This window comes from Podarcis raffonei, chromosome Z (genome assembly GCF_027172205.1).
Source record: "Podarcis raffonei isolate rPodRaf1 chromosome Z, rPodRaf1.pri, whole genome shotgun sequence".
NCBI lineage: Eukaryota > Metazoa > Chordata > Lepidosauria > Squamata > Lacertidae > Podarcis > Podarcis raffonei.
Genome location: NC_070621.1, coordinates 29,145,941 through 29,164,768, shown reverse-complemented (window position 1 = coordinate 29,164,768; position 18,828 = coordinate 29,145,941).

Genomic DNA, 18,828 nt, shown 5'->3' with positions numbered 1-18,828 from the left:
GCTCAGCTGCACTCTGCATACCCAGCTCCAGGTACTGCAGATTTGATGAGTTTCCCAGGGGGTCCAAAGGAGGGGAAAAGGCCCCCCCTCCACTCACAGCTCGCTCTTCACTCTGCAGTTCTCTCCTTCTTCAAGCAAACCTTAGAAATGTCTTGCTTGCTCAGTTCAGTTTCCAGAGTTGGGGGACCTGTGACACTTCAGAAGTTGTTGGACTCCAACTTCCATCAGCCCCAGCCAGCAGAGCCACTAATGAAGGGTAGTAGGCATGGTAGTTCAGCATCTGGAGGGCCGTGGATTCCCCTCCTAAATCTAGACTTGCCATTCGTGCATCCTAGAAAGATCAGGGCAGTGCCTCCAAGAAGGTTTACAAAGGCAAAAGAGTCATTGTCTTGTTTAACCACCCAAATGATCAGATATTTAAAGAGTGGCTGCCTTTAAAAAGTGAATGGAGCTTGCATTTGGTTACCGTGGCTAGTAGCCATTTCTTAATTTGCCTAATCCTTTAAAAAAATCAAATTCTTATCAATCAAATTCTCAGTTTGTTACCCCCCCCCACAAAAAAACAAACAGACAACACAAGCCCACATGCAATGATATCAGAGTCCTAAAGAATGTTTGCATGTTGATTATTTTGCAGGCAGGGGGAAAATTACCCAAGAACAGCCGTGCTGGATCAGTCCACTGGCCCATCTAGTGCAGCCTCCTGTTCTCACAGTGCCCAACCAGCTGCCTGTGAAGTCCACAAGCAAGACTTGAGTGCAATGCCACTCTCCACAGCTGTGATTCCCTGCAGGTGGTGTGCAGGAACATAATGCCTCCAACATGGGGGTGCAACGTAGCCATCAGGGTTAATAACCATGGAAACCCCATGAATTTGTCTGTCTTTTAAAGCTATCCAAGTTGTTGGCCATCACAACTGCTCAGGGGAAACTCCATAGTTTAAGAAGGTCTACTTTTTGTCAGTCCTGCATCTTCCAACATTCAGCTTCATTAGACCCAAGTTCGAGTAGCAGAGGGAGAAAAGCTTTTCTCTACTCATTTTCTCCATGGGAAACGCTTAATATGCCTACTCTTATGTGCCTTTTCTCTAAACATTAGAAGCCCCAAAATGTTGTAACTTTTCCTTCTTAGCTAAGTTTCTTCACACCCTTGGTTGCCCTTTTCTTGCTCTGCAATGTCTTTTTGGGGGTGAGGCAAGCAAAGCTCTGCATGGTATTCCAAGTGTGACCACATAATAGTTTTGTATAATGGCAGTGTTATATTGGCAGGTTTATCTTCCATTCCTTTCCTAATAATCCCTAGCATGGAATTTGCCTTCTTCAGAGCCATTGCACACTATTCATTCAGCTATCCACTCCAACCCCAAGGTCTTGTTCCTGGTCACTCACTGCTAGTTCAAACCCTTAACCAGATATGTGAAATCAATATTTTTTTTAATGGTAATAATTTATTACTTGTACTTCGCCATCCTGTACTCTAGGCAGCTTCCAACAGAATATATATATAAAAACAATGAAACATCAGACATTAAAAACTTCCCAATACAGGGCTGCCTTCAGATGTCTACAGAAAGATGCATAATTGCTTCTCTCTTTCTCATCTGATGAGAGGGTATAGTGGGGGGAGTCCACTATACCAAACCTTGGAGAGCTGCTGCTAGTGAGTGTAAGCAATACTATGAACCAATGGTCTGACTTGGTATAAGGCAGCTCCCTGTGTTCCTCTGGAGCAGTTGGGTTTTCACCCTATGAAGCCCAGCTCTCCTCATCGCCTCCTTGATTTGTAAATTTCTCAGTAACTTCTATTTGGCTTTCACGAAGACTACAATAAGAACTAGCAGTGGAGCATTTTCAGAGTTGTGAACAGCATGTTGCGTGTCTTTGGGGAACTCCTCTATACCTGCACATCTATGCTGATTTAGTATGACTCTTCTAATAAAGAGGAGCAGAAGGTCATGCTGGAGCCTGTTGGGCCGCTAACATACCCTCCAGGGAGTTAAAAGGGCTCAGCTGACGCTTGAAATTGGTTACAGATTGTCCCAATAGGCCTTTTCCTTTATTTGAATGGTAATGACAGGATAGCATGCTTTGAAAAGAGACTTGTTTCCGATACAAGGAAAACCACTGACCTCCCTTGTCATTTTTTTTACTTTTTTTTTACCAAACACACAAGTACTTGGCCGACATGAAGACATCAGGCAGCACTTTCTGTGGGCTCCAATTGAAATATTGGAAACACCACATTTTAGAAGCAATTTTAGCTACATCGCAAATACATCACGAAACAGATTTCTATCAGATGCCTTCCAGATCCGCAACTGAGGCTGACCCTCGGTTTCCTCCAGGGGATCGTAAAATTCTGCATGTGCATGGTAGCCAAAAGCATTGCAAGAAGTTCTTATTTGGGCTGACTTAATAGTCTGAAGGTTCTTCCAGGCCATTGCAATTTCCGGGGGGAATTCAATCACACATTGGCAAATTCAGGTTGCGCAGTTATACTTGGTCAGATGGTCTTGCTCAGCAAGCCCAGTTTTCCCAAAGATCTGACTTTTTGTGATGAGGAAAGTGATGGAAAAATGTATTGGGAAGTGTAGGATAACACTTGCTTTGGTGGAGCAACATCCATCCTCCCTGCTAACAAATCAGAATGAATGCTAAGTATGTCATCTGATCTCCCTGCAAACAAATCAAGGGGGATGCTCAGTAAACAAATAGGATGCTATATATTTAGCACAACTGGCAAATGAACTTCCCTCCATCTCCACATGTCCCACTAAATCTATTCTGGGTTGTACCCCCAAATTTGGAGGTACAGATTTGGAGAGGGCATGGGGGTGGGGAGAGGGAAGGAAACTCCATTCCACAAGCAGAAATCTTTGAGCTAGCAGATCTCTTTAATTAGATGCTGCCAGTGTCTGGAAACATTCTGAGCTACAGATCAGGTACCTCCCCAGTAGCCTTTCCTGTGAACTTGGATAGGCCATTGTCTGTCAGGGCTCATCTACACTCGCCTTTGGCCCCATGCTTTCTAAGGCACAAGTCCGCTTCAGTTCAGTGGTAAAGAGCAGGTATTTTTCAGGGAAAGCACCAGGCCAAAGGAAAAAGAGAGAATAAGTGCTTGGGTATGGCACGGACCTGTGACTAGAAACGCAACACAAAAGGAAGTCTGGATGAGCTTTCAGCTTCACTCCTGCCTCCTCAGCATTATTTATTTGGAATATTTATAAATGGCTAAATCTTTACAAAAGGCCATAACGGTACACAACATGGCCTCATTCTTAGTGAAGCTATGCAGGATATATGACAAAAGTTGAGTACAGACCGATAGCTAGAAAGGTGATAAGGGGGCTTAACAGGCTGGGAAATAATTGCCCTACTACTACAGACTACAAACTAAACAACTCTGTATGTGATTTGCAAAAATTCATTAACCCATAACATTTCAACACCTTCTAATACATGGAATCTTAAATCTTATACGATGCCAAAACAATAATGACATATGCAACTCAAAATCTCAAAGCCAAACAGTCCAAATATTCCTGACTTCGGCTTCCGGAGGCGGCGCAAAACCGTGATGGCGGACCTCTTCGAGCTCTGAAGAGGGGCACCGCAGAAAAGGGTTGCTCGCGACGGCGCAGCGGCAACCCATCAAGATAAACCACGGGCAGAGTGAGTCCGTGGCCGTGGGACCCGGCGGGCACCTGGAGCGACCCCGAAATCACAAAAGGAACCCCGTAAGGGGCTCCGGAGTGAAGGAGGGGGAGCGGTGCTGTGGGTTCATCGCTCTTTCTGCGGAGGCGAAGCCGCGCGGCTGTCACGGATGAGCGCTGACCTTTCTTCCAAGAAACATCGGGCTGAAACATCAAACCCGTGAGTAAGGACCTAAGATTCTACAAATCAAATCGGAAAATTTGGCTAAAAACGGGAGACGAGAAAGAGGAAGTCCGTCTTCCGACACTGCTTTCAAGATCAAAGCAGACGGTCTAAAGAGCGGAAAGCGCTGTGAACAGGGAAGCTTTGAAGCTTTAAATCGGGACTTTCGTGCACATTTGAATTTTACTCTTAAAGAATAAATACAGCATAAAATTGACCTGGAGCGGACACCCCAAGGGCAAGGGAAGACTCTAACCCCAAATTCCCGGGTGGCCGGGTAAAGTTGTGTAAACTGCGGAACTGTTGCAAGCTTCCAGATACTTTTGTAACTGGATAGTGTAATTTTGAGCTTACCTAGCTGAAGTGGATACAATTGCAGGCACCTTGCTGGAACTTTGTTATATGTTTAAAAGGGCTCTGCAGGACCTTTCTTTTAGCGTGCTGGAACTAATTTGCTTTTAAAATTGTTTTTAAAGTTGGAACAAAGAGACTTTAATTGCGGAAAGTTACCTTCTTCTTACTAAAACTTTGGTGGCACTCCCCCTAGAGGACATTGGGAATATAGAGGCCTGGGAAAGTTTCTCTGTTTACCTTCTCTCAATAGGCTGTTTTTAATTCTGGACTTGCCTTTCCCATGGGATTACAACACTTGACCTTGAACGTTGACTGATGAGTGGCACAGGAAAGACAAGAGCAGCCAAAGCTAAGGAAGCTAAGGAGAAAGAGAAAGCAAAAAAGCAAGCACAGCTTTTGCAAACAACTTTAACTCAGGGACGTAGATTATCAGTTCCAGCTGTGCTTGCGACACAAAAAGTAGAAACCGAAAAGCCTGAAAAATCTGAAGAGGAAGATATGGCAGCAGGAGGAACTGAGGCAGTACTGAAACAAGTTTTGGAACAATTGTCAGCAATAAATCAAAAAATTGATAACCAATCAACAAAAATTGACCAAGCAACATCCTCGATCCAGAAATTGACAGATCAGGTTTCCCAACATACCCAAGCAATTGAAAAATTGCAAGGAGCAACAGAAGAGAATCGTAAACTGGCAGGGGAAGCCGTTCAAATTGCAACATCAGCTAAAAAAGAAGTCGAGGAAGTTAAAGCGGAAGTCAAGCCTCTTCATAAACAGATAGGGGACCAACAAACCTATCTCTCGTTGGTGGAATTGAAAAATCGCGAGACCAACCTCAGACTAAGGGCAGTCCCAGAAATTGAACAAGAAGATTTGAAAGGACTTTTGACAACAGAGTTTACAAAGTTCTGGGACTTAAAAGAAGAAATTGATTTCAAAATTGTATCGGCTTTTCGGTTGGGAAGATTAGTAAGAAAAGATAGATCCAGAGACTGCTTAATAGCTTTGAGATCAAGGGAGGAGAGAGACAAAATACTAGGCCTACACTTCAAAAACTCAATTGTGATACAAGAGAAAAGGGTGGAAATTTACCGAGATATTCCTAAACAGTTATTGGACTTGAGAGCCACCTACTCAGATTTGGCTAAGTTGCTGAGACTCAACACAATTCCTTACAGGTGGGAGTTCCCACAAGGGCTATCATTCACTTACAAACAGAAGAAGGTTAAAATAAGATCACCAGAGGACTTACAAAAGTTCCAGCACGATTACGGAGAAGACCTCCAAAAAGAAGCAGCAGCTAATTGGCCTATACCCAACCCAGGTGGAGCAATACCTGCACCTTCGGAACCAGAGGAGAAAGAAGATACACCGCTCTAGGTGTAGCAGAATAGTTCAGGATGTCTCTGCGGCTACTCAGTTGGAATATAAATGGCGGAAATTCCCCGGAGAAAAGAAGGAGGTTATTTCACATATTGAAGAAAGAACAATTGGACATTATTTGCCTACAAGAAACCCATGTGACCAGGCTCCACAGGAAGGTTTTGGTAAATAAAAGATTAGGCCAAGAATTTATTTCGTCTGACAAAGTAAAGAAAAGAGGAGTGGTGATCTACGCTAAGGAGAGCCTGATACCCAAATTTCTATTTAAGGATGAACAAGGAAGAATTTTGGCAATTGAAATTCAAACCCAAGGAGAAAAAATATTGATATTAGGAATTTATGCCCCAAATGACGGGAAATCAGAATTTTTCAAGAAGCTGCATGAGACGTTGCTGGACTATCTGGATTATGCTAACATCATAATGATGGGAGATATGAATGGAGTGGTGTCTACACATATGGATAAGTCTTACAACCAAAACTTAACATCAGACGGCAGACTGCCCAAAACTTTTTTCGAACTGACTGACAATCTGGATTTGATCGACATATGGAGGACAAAGAACCCCCTAGGTAAAGAAGGAACTTTTTTCTCTGAGGCCCACCTGTCTTGGTCAAGGATCGACCAAATCTGGACCTCCAGGGGGCTGGCACCCAAGACTAAAAAGGTGGAAATCTGCCCAAAAACATGCTCCGACCACAACGCCTTGAAAATAGAACTTAGATTAACTCAACCCGGTTCCTTCAGATGGAGAATGAATGACACACTACTAAGAGATCAAGAGATTGTGAAAAAGGCCCAAAAAACATTAAAGGACTATTTTGAGATAAATCTGAATACTACAGTTGAAAAAAGAACGATCTGGGACGCAAGCAAAGCTTTTATGAGAGGGTTTCTGATACAACAGAATTCAATCAAGAAAAAACTCTGGAACGGAAAGAAGGACAAAATATTGGAGAAAATACACCAAGGAGAAAAAAAACTGAGAACCAAACCAAAGTCCAAGGAGGTGCTGAGAGAAATTAAATTCCACCAAGCAGAATACTCAAAATTGATTAATCAGGAGATTGAATGGAAAATAAAACAGATGAAGCAAAGATCTTTTGAATCAGCAAATAAATGTGGAAAGCTGCTAGCTTGGCAGCTGAAAAAAAGACAAAAGCTAAACACGATAACAAATCTAGAGATTGATGGAAGGATCGTACAGAAACCAGAAGAAATTAGGAGGTGCTTCCACAGATACTTCAAAGAACTGTATGCACAGGGGCCCCAGAAAGAATCAGAGATAGATCAATTTTTAAAGATAAATGGACTATCAAAAATAACTCAAGATAAAAGATCAATCTTGAACTCTACAATAACTTCACAGGAAATTGAAGGTGCCATTCAGAATATGCAACTAGGTAAATCTCCAGGCCCGGATGGACTTACCTCCAAATATTACAAGGTTCTGAAGGACTATTTGATACAACCTTTGTTGGAGGTATGTAACCAGATTATGGATGGGAAGAGGGCACCAGAAACGTGGAAAGAAGCCTTCATCACATTGATACCTAAGTCAGAATCTGAAAAGACTCAGCTTAAAAACTACCGTCCCATCTCACTCCTAAATGTGGATTACAAAATATTTGCAGACATTTTGGCAAATAGACTTAAAAAAGTCTTAAATGAAGTAATTCATAAAGACCAAGCTGGCTTTCTCCCTGGTAGACATTTATATGAGAACACTAGAAACATCATTGACATTTTAGAACTTTTGCAGACTAACAGGAATACAAGGGCGGTGTTAATCTTTATTGATGCGGAGAAAGCATTTGACAACATATCTTGGATGTTTATGAAGAAGAACTTGGAAGGGATGGGAGTGGGACGGGGGTTTGAGAATGGATTACATGCAATCTATTCAGAACAAAAAGCTAAATTAATAGTGAACAATGGGGTGACGGAGGAATTTAAAATTGAAAAAGGGACACGACAAGGGTGCCCTCTATCCCCTCTGTTATTTATTTCAGTCCTGGAGGTGCTATTGAATATGATCAGAGAGGACCGGTTGGTACAAGGGATAGAGGTCGGAGTGAAACAATATAAACTGAAAGCTTTTGCAGATGACCTAGTTTTGACACTGCAGGAGCCAGAATCCAGTACAAAAAGAGTTCTCGAACTTATATCTGAATTTGGTCGGGTGGCGGGATTTAGGTTGAATAAACAAAAAACTAAGGTTCTGACCAAAAATTTAACAATTACAGAAACAGAGGGGCTTCAGAGAGAAACAGAACTGAATGTGGTTAAAAAAGTGAAATACCTTGGGATCTATTTGTCCTCCAAGAATTTGAATTTATTTAAGGATAATTATGAGAAATGTTGGTTGGAGGTTAAAAAGGATTTAGAAATTTGGTCAAGATTGAAACTTTCCTTGTTGGGAAGAATTGCAGCTATAAAAATGAATGTGTTGCCGAAAATGTTATTTTTGTTTCAAACCTTACAGATCGTGGACAGAGTGGATTGCTTTGGAAAATGGCAGAAGGATATATCTAGATTTATCTGGCAGGGCAAAAAGCCCCGAATAAAGTTTAAAATATTAACAGATTCGAAAGAAAGAGGGGGGTTTGCCCTGCCGGACTTGAGGTTGTATTATGAAGCTGCAGCCTTCTGCTGGCTGAAAGATTGGTTTTTGTTGGAAAACACCGATGTCCTAGATCTGGAAGGTTTTAATAATGCTTTTGGATGGCACGCATACCTATGGTACGACAAGGTTAAAGCACATAAATTGTTTAAAAGCCACATTGTCAGAAAAGCAATTTTTGCAGTCTGGATGAAATATAAAGACTTACTAGAGAGTAAAACTCCGAGGTGGCTATCACCAGTGGAGGCCAAGGCCCGAAAAAGACCCAATATGGAGGCCTATTGGCCGAAATATTGGGAATTGACTGAAAAAATTGGAGACAATTGGAAGTTGCAGAGCCAGGACAAACTAAAAAATAAGGTGCGAGATTGGCTACATTATGCTCAAATTCAAGAGGTTTTCAAAATGGACAAAAAAGTTGGTTTCCAGGTGGAAAAGTCGAAACTAGAGACAGAATTGTTAGAACCAAAGACAAAGCTGTTATCTAGAATGTATAACTTGCTGCTTATGTGGAATTTACAGGATGAGATAGTTAAATCTGCTATGATTAAATGGGCACAGGATGTTGGACACAACATTATGTTTGAAGACTGGGAAAGGTTATGGAACACCGGAATGAAATTCACGGCCAGTACGGCCTTGAAGGAAAACATTATGAAAATGATATACCGGTGGTACATGACCCCAGTCAAGTTAGCTAAGATACACCACCTGTCTGACAATAAATGTTGGAAGTGTAAGGAAGCAGAGGGGACTTTCTTTCACCTCTGGTGGACATGCCCAAAGGTTAAGGCTTTCTGGGAAATGATTTACAATGAGTTGAAAAAGGTATTTAGGTATACCTTTCCCAAGAAACCAGAGGCCTTCCTGTTGGGCATGGTAGACCAGAAAGTGTTAAAGAAGGACAGAACTTTGTTTATGTATGCTAGTACAGCAGCAAGAATACTTATCGCAAAGAACTGGAAGACACAAGATTTACCCACGCTGGAGGAATGGCAGATGCAGTTGATGGACTACATGGAGATAGCTGAACTGACCGGCAGAATCCGAGATTTGGATGTAGAAACAATTGAGGTGGACTGGAAAAAGTTTAAAGACTACTTGCAAAAGTATTACAAACTGTATGAATCTTAAGACGGTGCATGATTTGGAAATGATACGCTTTAGCAATTATGATTAAGTAAATAGTAAACTAAGTGATAAAAGAGAAAAGGAGATAATATGAAATTGAACATGTTACGTTTATTTTAAAGGTATAAAAATTGTGACATAATACATTGAATATAGATACATAACATGTAAAAGTTACAATAAGGTATGACATAAGGTAACAAATTGCTGACATTGTTAATATAAAGAACGCAGAATCGGAAGGGGTGGGGAAGTCCAAGTTGGGATTTTTGTTAAAAAAAAAAAAAAATGGTTTCTTGCAAACTTCTTATTTGTTTGTAATGTATAAAATTTGGAAAGAAACGTAATAAAAAATATTTTAAAAAAAAAACAAATATTCCTGACTTCATGTCCATGAGAGCGACTCTCTCTGTATATAACTTGTGCTGATGCAATCCCAAAGGAACTCTGACAACGTTGTGTTTATTTTCTAAAAGGTCCTCAAGGGAAATTTATTGCTTTAGTGCAAGTGGTTCCTAATATGCTGCTGATTTGATCCCGGAATGTCCCTAGTTTCCCCATTATTACCGCCACTGAGCTTGAGGAGGAGCAGGTGCCAGAGCCTCTCTTGAGTGGTGGTGGCAGCAGCCACGAGGAAACACCTCCTTGCCTCCTTTCTTGGGCAGCTTGTAGCAGCTGCTGGAGAGCAGGCAAAGGGGGGGGGGAGGCTGTGGCTGTCAAGGTCCAGCCCCATGTGGTGTGTCAGCTCTGAAGGGCAGGCAGAGAGCAGGGCCACCCTGCGCGGGAAGAAAGGGAGAGCCTAGCAGAAAATAAGGAGCCTTGATTTTTATTTTTATTTTAGCAAAAATTAAAAAAAATATACGTTGCCCTTCCACGTCTAATCTTGCTTGCCCCTTTCTGAAATTTATTTACAGTATTGGTGTGTGTTTCTCTTTTTGTAAATCTACCAAAGAATAAAATAAAATCAGGATTAAGGGGTTTTCTCAGGAGGGTGTGTGTGCTGTGTCCCGTTGGTGAAGCGGTGGTGGCACTCGCCCTTCTTCCGATAGGAAATGCTCTGAGGGGGCAGGGGCCCCAAAATGGGGGGAGGGTTTGAGGAGGGTCAGGGGAGGGGAGTGAGAAATATCCCTATTTTCATCTGAGGAATGTTGGAGGGTATGGTTAAGTTAGGTCAACAGATTGAGCAGGTGCACAGAACACCAGTTCTGTCTTCCCCAATATGTCAAGAAAAATTGTATTTTTTTTTATACAGTTGAATCTACATACCTAAAGCTTCTCCTTGGCTCAGTCAGTAGAGCATGAAACTCTTAATCTCAGGGCCATGGGTTCAAGCCCCACTTTGGGCAAAAGATTCCAGCATTGCAAGGGGTTGGACCAGATGACCCTCATGGTCCTTTCCAATACTACAATTGTTGGATTCTATGATACACAAATTTTGGGGTGGGATGTCTGCTTGAGAACTGCCACAGTCATGGAGAGAGACTGCCCCTTTCCTTTCCTTTCCTTCCCAGACCAGACTACTGGTCGCCACCAGTGCTGTAAGTCTCCTGAGCCAGAGAACCCATTCCCAAGAATTTAATTAGTTTTCGTTTATTTTATTTAAACCATATCTTGGCTTCCGGAGTAAACGTTCCAGGGCAGCTGACGACAAAAAATGGAAATCATCCAATCAAAACATGACACCAGTGCTACCATAAAGCAGCAATAAAAGCAGAGACAGCAAAGATAAGCATCAAAGCAGAAAGATCCCAAAAGTAATAAAAGCAGGGGAAAGGGGAAGAGAGAAAGTATCATTAAGAATAGAGAAGTTGTAGCAGCACATCAGGTCATTGATTCAAAGTTTGGCATGCTGCTGTTGCTGCTCATCGTCACCATAAGAAATGTGGCCTACCCACTTTATCCTCACAACAACCTTGTGAGGTAGGTTAGACTGAGTGAGAGTGATTAGCCCCGATGCAGAGTATTATGGGTTTTGAAGTTGGATCTCCTGGCTCCCAGCCTGACACTTGAACCCAGGACAGGGAACCCTTTTCAACCCAAGGACTGCATTCCATTTGGGGCAACCCTCTGAGGACACCATGCTAGAGGTTGGGTGGGGCCTGAGACAAAAAGTGGGTGGAGCAACAAATATGAATTTTTACTTTCGTGAAAATTCTGCACACCCCACTCTAGTCTCCATTTGGGCAAGCAAGAAGCATGGTCAAAGTTCAACAGTTCATTCCAGCCAGGCAGAAACACCCAAGCAGGGTTGGTGAATAAGACCTTGGGACTTTGTGAGAGAAAGTGTGGCCAGGGAGAATCCAAAGGGCCAGAAAGACAGGCAGGCTGTGTGTTGTCCCCTGGCCTGATGTCCTCTACCCCAGTTTTAACTCTCTTGCCCCTCCTCCCCATACTTGATGTGACAATGTCTGTCATTGTGGGAAGGCAGGGTACACAACTAGTCTTCATTTTCCTTTAGGGGAAGACACGTTTTGTTGTTGCCGCTGTTGTATAATTCCCCTTCCCAGCAGGTTCAGGTGCCTAACTGCGAATTTAGAGTTTGTCCGGTGCACAAACTTGGTTTCCATCAAGATGGTCATGGTAGCATTTGACTCATGGCATGTGTATATTATTCTCTCCCCAGCCCCTTGTGTTTCAGTCTTTGCAACTATAATAAAGTGCCCGCCGTGTGGTTTGAAGCTCACGGCAAGCACAGACCTTTCCATCAGGAGTGCTGTAAATTAGTTCCAGTCTGCAGGAGAACACTGGAACTAATTGATGTGACCTGGAAGTTGGCAAAAAAAGAAAGAAACGAAGAAGAAGAATAAAGAAGTCCATAGCAGTGAAATCAACCTTTCCCTTCAATAACTTGATGCATATATAATCTTTTCAGGTTGTAAATAGATGAGGCCTCCTGCTCTGTCCCAAGATTAAGGACCTGGCTTCCCTTGTCGAAGTGATAATGGCTTTCAGTTTTTCAGTTGATTTGTACAGCAGGTGCCTTTAAAATAAAATAAAGAACACCAGGAGGTGGGGTGGGTGCAGGGAAGGTGGGGTGGGGAGGATGGGGAAAGGAGGAGATGCTAAAGAAAGCAAAGGCAAATATCAGGCGCACATACCCGCTTCCTATATCAGTCTTTGATTATCCAGTTACATTTTCCTCTGGATCTTTTTACTTATGAGATGTAAGTCCCATCACTTAAAAGAAGGCTGAGGAATGTGGAAAGGTGAACACATAACCATAAATCTAAATTGGAGAGCGGGTGTTTAAAAACACACACTACCAAATACTAATTTCACTTTGCATTCCTTGTTGACAGCTTTTCTTTTTTACCGTAACTTGGGGGTGTAATTTATTTATTCAAAATATCATATAGGATTTGCATCTGAATTTCTTCCATTCATAGTCTCAGTGGTATCATGTTTGCTGCACACAGAAGATCCCAGGTTCAATGCCTGGCATCTCTGGGTAATGCTGGAGAAGTTGTCATTTTTAAATCCTGGAGAGCTGCTTCCAGTCGCTGGAGACAGTATTGAGATAGATGAGCCAGTGGTCTGACTTGAAATAAAGCAGCTTCCTATGTTCTGATTTAAACTAGCCTGTTGTTCAGAATCACAGAATTGTAGAGTTGGGTCTGCGTGGGTTGTCTAGTCCAGAGGTTTTTTGCCTGCAGCCTCTCACTCTTTTTCAAACAACCTCCCTTGTGGAGTCTCCTCTTGGCCTCCTCTCTTTCCCCCTCTCCTTGGAAGTCCTCTGAGCAGCTGCAGCTGCCACCCCTAGTCTCTGAGCTGCTCCGCCTTCCCCAAAGAGAAGTGCCTCCCCACACTGCCCCACTGGGACCTGGGAAGCACCCCCTGGCCAGCCCCAGAGCCAAGCTTTTGGGAGGCAGAGACCCAAGAGGGCATGAGAGGACGGAGAGAAGGACAGAGGGACAGAGGCCGGTGTTGCATGTGGCACCCCGACTATCATTCAAGGCACCCCAGGGTGGAACAAGGCACCCCAGGGAAGCACACTGGTTGAAAACCACTGGTCTGGTCCACTCCCTGCAATACAGGATCCTTTTGCCTAAGGCTGAGCTCAGACTCCTGACACTTAATCTCATGCTCTCATGCTCTATCACGAGGGGTAGAATCTTAGGGCTCGTCCACACTTCCACCTGCCTCCACTGCTTCCCCCCAGGAAAACCCGCTGTTTGGGAACCCATGGTAGTGTTGAATTTGGCATGCGGGGGGGGGGGGGGCGTTTCTTATTTTATTTTGCAAACAACTTTGCCAAAAAAAGCTCAGCAGCTTTTGTGTCCAGATTTTCACTTTTTGAAATATAAGGATGAAGGTAAAGGGACCCCTGGCCATTAGGTCCAGTCATAGCTGACTCTGGGGTTGCAGTGCTCATCTCGCTTTATTGCCCAAGGGAGCCAGTGTACAGCTTCCGGGTCACGTGGCCAGCATGACTAAGCCACTTCTGGTGAACCAGAGCAGTGCACGGAAACGCCGTTTACCTTCCCGCCAGAGCGGTACCTATTTATCTACTTGCACTTTGATGTGCTTTTGAACTGCTAAGTGGGCAGGAGCAGGGACCGAGCAATGGGAGCTCGCCCCGTCACAGGGATTCGAACCGCCGACCTGATCGGCAAGTCCTAGGCTCTGTGGTTTAACCCACAGCGCCACCTGCGTATCCTCCAAACTTACATATAGTTACCCAGTTAAATGACCTGGTTGAAAAATAAAACCATCATGGGCACCACCGTTCCATGTTATTTTGAAGCTTGGATAGCCTTCCACTTGCTGCTGGACCACAGCCCCCATCATCCCTGATCAGTGTACATGTTGCCTGGGGCTGATGGGAAGTGAAGTCTTAACAGCATTTGAAATAACTTAGCTTGGGGTACAGGCTCTGCCCCCAATGACTGGCTATTCTTCAAAGAATGAATGGGTGTGTCTACTTCAGGGGACCATGGAGTGAAGCAAGTAATATTTCACTAAAAATGTTATAGAAACACTGGCTCCACTTCTACTCCAGAGATATTTGACACCAGCATATAATTATAGGTATAGAAACCATTTCAAGTTAATTTCCCCAAAAGATGTAGGGTCTTGGAATCTTGGCTCTTCCTTCCTTCGTTTCTTCCTGCTAAAATTGGTGCCTCTTCATCCTAAATTGCCCTTTATACTTCTCTTTCCTAGTTATAAAACCATTGAAAGCACCTCCCATGTTTAAACAGATGTTTAATATCAAGGTCCATCATCGACTTGAGTTTGGTTTCCAGTCACTAGCATGCTTCATAGAAAATTGTAGTAGGTACTGGCTGTGTACCCTTGGCAGAAAATAAGACAAAGTAAAAGACGCAAATCCTGAACCAAGAAGGTAAGCCAAATGCCCCTGTGAGAAAAACAGAATTGTATGCAGAGATGGAATAAGGGGACGTGATCTTTGAGGCTGAATTATGGCTATGAATTTGGTTTTGCATTGTAAAGATGTACAACAAGATCTGCCTGAAAACCTTGACAGTCATTGCCAGTCAGTGTAGGCCACTGTTTGGGTACCTCCAATCTATTGGCCAAATTTGGTCCACCAAGGGTTCAAATGTGGCCAAGTCCATTTTCCTAAAACTGCACACATATGCCTCATTCCTGACATCATATATGATGTCAGGTCTCTATGTATGGAGACAGAGGGTGGATCTAGGCACAGGTTAAAAATACTATAAATAAGTCAGAAATTAAATCGTTACAACAAAAGAAAGGGGGGGAGCCTATCTAAAAATCCATACAAACTCTGTTTTGCTCTCTGGCACCATCTGATGTTGGATGTTTATATCGTATTCAAAAGGTATTATTGCGACAAATGCAGCTGAGTCAAGAGGTGCATCCACCAATGAGAAACTGGGAGCCATAACGTGTACTCCTTATTGTACATTGGTATGAGAAAGCAAGGGACACGGGTGGTGCTGTGGGTTGAACCACAGAGCCTAGGGCTTGCTGATCAGAAGGTCGGCGGTTCGAATCCCTGTGACGGTGTGAGCTCCTGTTGCTCAATCCCAGCTCCTGCCAACCTAGCAGTTCGAAAGCATGTCAAAGTGCAAGTAGATAAATAGGTAACACTCCGGCGGGAAGGTAAACAGTGTTTCCGTGTGCTGATCTGGTTCGCCAGAAGTGGCTTAGTCATGCTGGCCACATGACCCGGAAACTGTACACCGGCTCCCTCGGCCAGAAAAGCGAGATGAGCGCCGCAACCCCAGAGTCGGTCATGACTGGACCTAATGGTCAGGGGTCCCTTTACCTTTACCTTTATGAGAAAACAATCTTCAGCTTGTGGGCAGTAGAGCCAAAGTCTACTGGTTTGGCTGTGCAGACGATGCCTGCAGAAAGATGTATAGCTGCTTACAGTATAGCCGAAGTCTCAGGTGTTTTAAAGTGCCATGCAAATCCTCTGACTACCTTGCAGTGCCTCTGAGACTACATATTTGCCATAACTGCATTGTTTCTGAGGCTTTCAGGCAAATTGCTTATAGCACTACTTCTTTATTTTAGAAAGGTACATCAGAAACTACCATTTTTCCTAAATATTTTTAAATGTATACCTTTGGATTGTTTAATTTGGGAGAGCCATAATTCGCAGTCAATTCAATGGCTATATGATCCCAAATTCAAAAAAAATGCTGAAACCTGCTGACGTTTAACATCGCCAAAGCTTTAATTGATTCATTGCATGGTATAGATATTTGTATGTCATTACATGCTGCAGAAAGCCTTTGAACTGATTCTATATCCTTGTTGCAGAAGCTGTTGTATATATCAGTCAAGTATGTTACGTGACAGTATATTATGGTAAGACTGCCTGACAGACACACCAGGGGTGGAGAGATCCTAGGAGGCAGCTGGTAAACATATTTAACCGGTGGGGTAGTTAGTCACACTTCTGGAGTTTTAATTGAATTACCTTTGACAGTGAACAGCAAACCTAGTGGGCGATCTCCTAAATTAAACTGACGAATGGGTTCCCCCAAAATCAATTAGCATAGAAGGCTGGGGGCATGAACACATCCTGTTGCTTAGCGGGGACTCGAAGCAGACTTAGAATGACAGCAGCAAATGTGAGACCAAGTGAAAACAAGCATCTCCTAACACTGCTGACCTCTGCTCCCAAACATGAAAGAAAAACAGGAGCTCAACAGGAGCTGAAAAACTAGAACGGAAAGTCATTCGAGATCCGTTCTGGCTGAGATAATACAGGATGCTTCGAAAGAGCTTGATTAATGCCAAGCAGTATATTAAAGAAAAGATCCGGCAAAAGTACGGAAGCTAGTTTGAAGTGCCATGTCCAAGATATAAACATTCACATCTGCTCCGTTTTTTCATTTAGAGATGAGCAGGTAAGGAGAACGTTCGTCCTTCTGATGGCTTCAGTTCATGGGATTGGAGGAATCCTTGATGACCAACAGCATTCAACAGATGCTATGACCAGAGTGGGCAGGAGGGAGAACTCAGGTCAAGCTGCATATATGAATCATATATGATTCACCATTTGCATGAGAATGTAGGAAGAGCCCTGCTGGATGGAGTAGGCCAAAGAACCATCTAGTCCAGCATCTTGTTCTCACAATGGCCAAGTAGATGCCCGTGGCAAGCCTGCAAGCAGGACCTGAGCACACCAACACCTGGAAGGCTAAGATAAGACAATGTAAACTGGTATAAAATTAAGCAGCATGTTAGTACAAATTTATTCTAAGAACATATTTTTAAATTCGATTTTGCTTAATACACCAATTTTCCTGAATACAATGCAATTTTCATTAATATATGCATTTTGTATGTACAGATTACCCGAGTATGTGCATTTTATGCAAATTTTGGATAAGCGGAAGTTTCAAAGATTTGCTGTATTTTGGTTTGTGTATTGTTTCGGAATGTGCAAGCTGAGTGGGTTCACCTATAAATGCAAACTGAGTCAAATGTCTTCCCGATCCCAATATCCATCACCCAATAAGAGATAAAGCCCTTCCTTATTGGGATTGGAAGATATTTGATGATTGGACTCCATATAGTCCAAGACCAAGTGATCTGGTTTTATACTGAGGGAATGGCTTACTCACAAAGAAGGTATGTCTGTAGGTAAGATTACGACCCACACACACTCCAGATATGTACTGTTTCATCCCAGAATGTCTGGACTCCTTATAATGGGGTTGGTTGGGGGTGGTGTGCCTTCCTTTCACTCCAGAGGCTGTTCAGTTGAATGTCTGTGAGTGACAAGCAGTATGTGACAACTGAAAATCTGCTGGAACTGATGCTCAGACTACTGCTGAATATTTTTGGAGGGTAGATTCAAGAAAATGGGGAGGGAGTAGAAGAGGGTTGAACATGAGTACACCACACAGAAACCTTTTATTGTAAGGTCCATTTGTAAATCTATATTTCACGAAAAGGAAAGAAAAAATGTGCTTATCACCAGGTCTGTCAGGGTTGGGGTTTTTTCCCCAGCATCCCAAGCAAGGAAGAACACATTTTCAGAGCTGAACAATAAATTTTAATTCTATGCTCTTTCAAAGATCATGATTACACCCTACAGCCCTGGTCTTGTGAGGATTACATCACTTCGTTTGCACAGCAAAGGCACACTGGGGAAGATCAACATGTGTGAGGGTTTTATGAAAATGGGGAGCACTCTTAGGAACAGGATCTCCAATCTTCCACTGATCGCTGGGTTGTTCTGCCTAGCATTTGGCTGGATTGAAAGAACATTCTGAACTGCTGGAACTGGGGAAGATTCTCCAACAGGAATAGGCAAGAAATTTGATCCAAGGTGAACATGCCTAATTCACAATGGCTGAAACAATGTGCGAACCAAAATACAGTCATTCTTCAAAGCTTGCTTTCCCCCTGAATTTTGCAAGGCAGTTCTCCTGGTATGTAATGTGTCAAAACTGCACATACTGGGGGGAAGTGCGCATATAAATGCCTATCATTGTGAAAACGACATACAAAAAATGCATTATATTTAGGAAAATTGCTTCGAAATACTGTACATTAGGCAATGTTACATTAAAAATGTGTAAACTAGGAGAAATCTGCAGTGAATTTCTGATTACTATTCACGACGACTGATAATAATAATAATCAGAAACTGTTGTAAAATGTGGGGAACTTAACTTAAGATTGGAAAAATGATAGGGCTGCCATATGTCTGAGCGGAAATTGAGAAAATGTCTGTGAAAATCCGGACGTATGGCAGCCCATGGCAGCAGCCCATGCCGTCCCCCCCCCAAAAAAAATTGCCCAAAATGTTCAATAATTTTCCTGCGTGGATTTTCAGTATTTGAAATATGACATCCCTAAAAAATTAAACAGAGAGAAATAAAAATTGATATACTCCATCCCTATTCTTCAGTGATGATTTCAATGACAGGGCAGTTGTATATAGGAGAAGGTAGCCCTGCAGATAACTGAACCACAGGATTGTTATGGGAGTTTAAAAAATAATT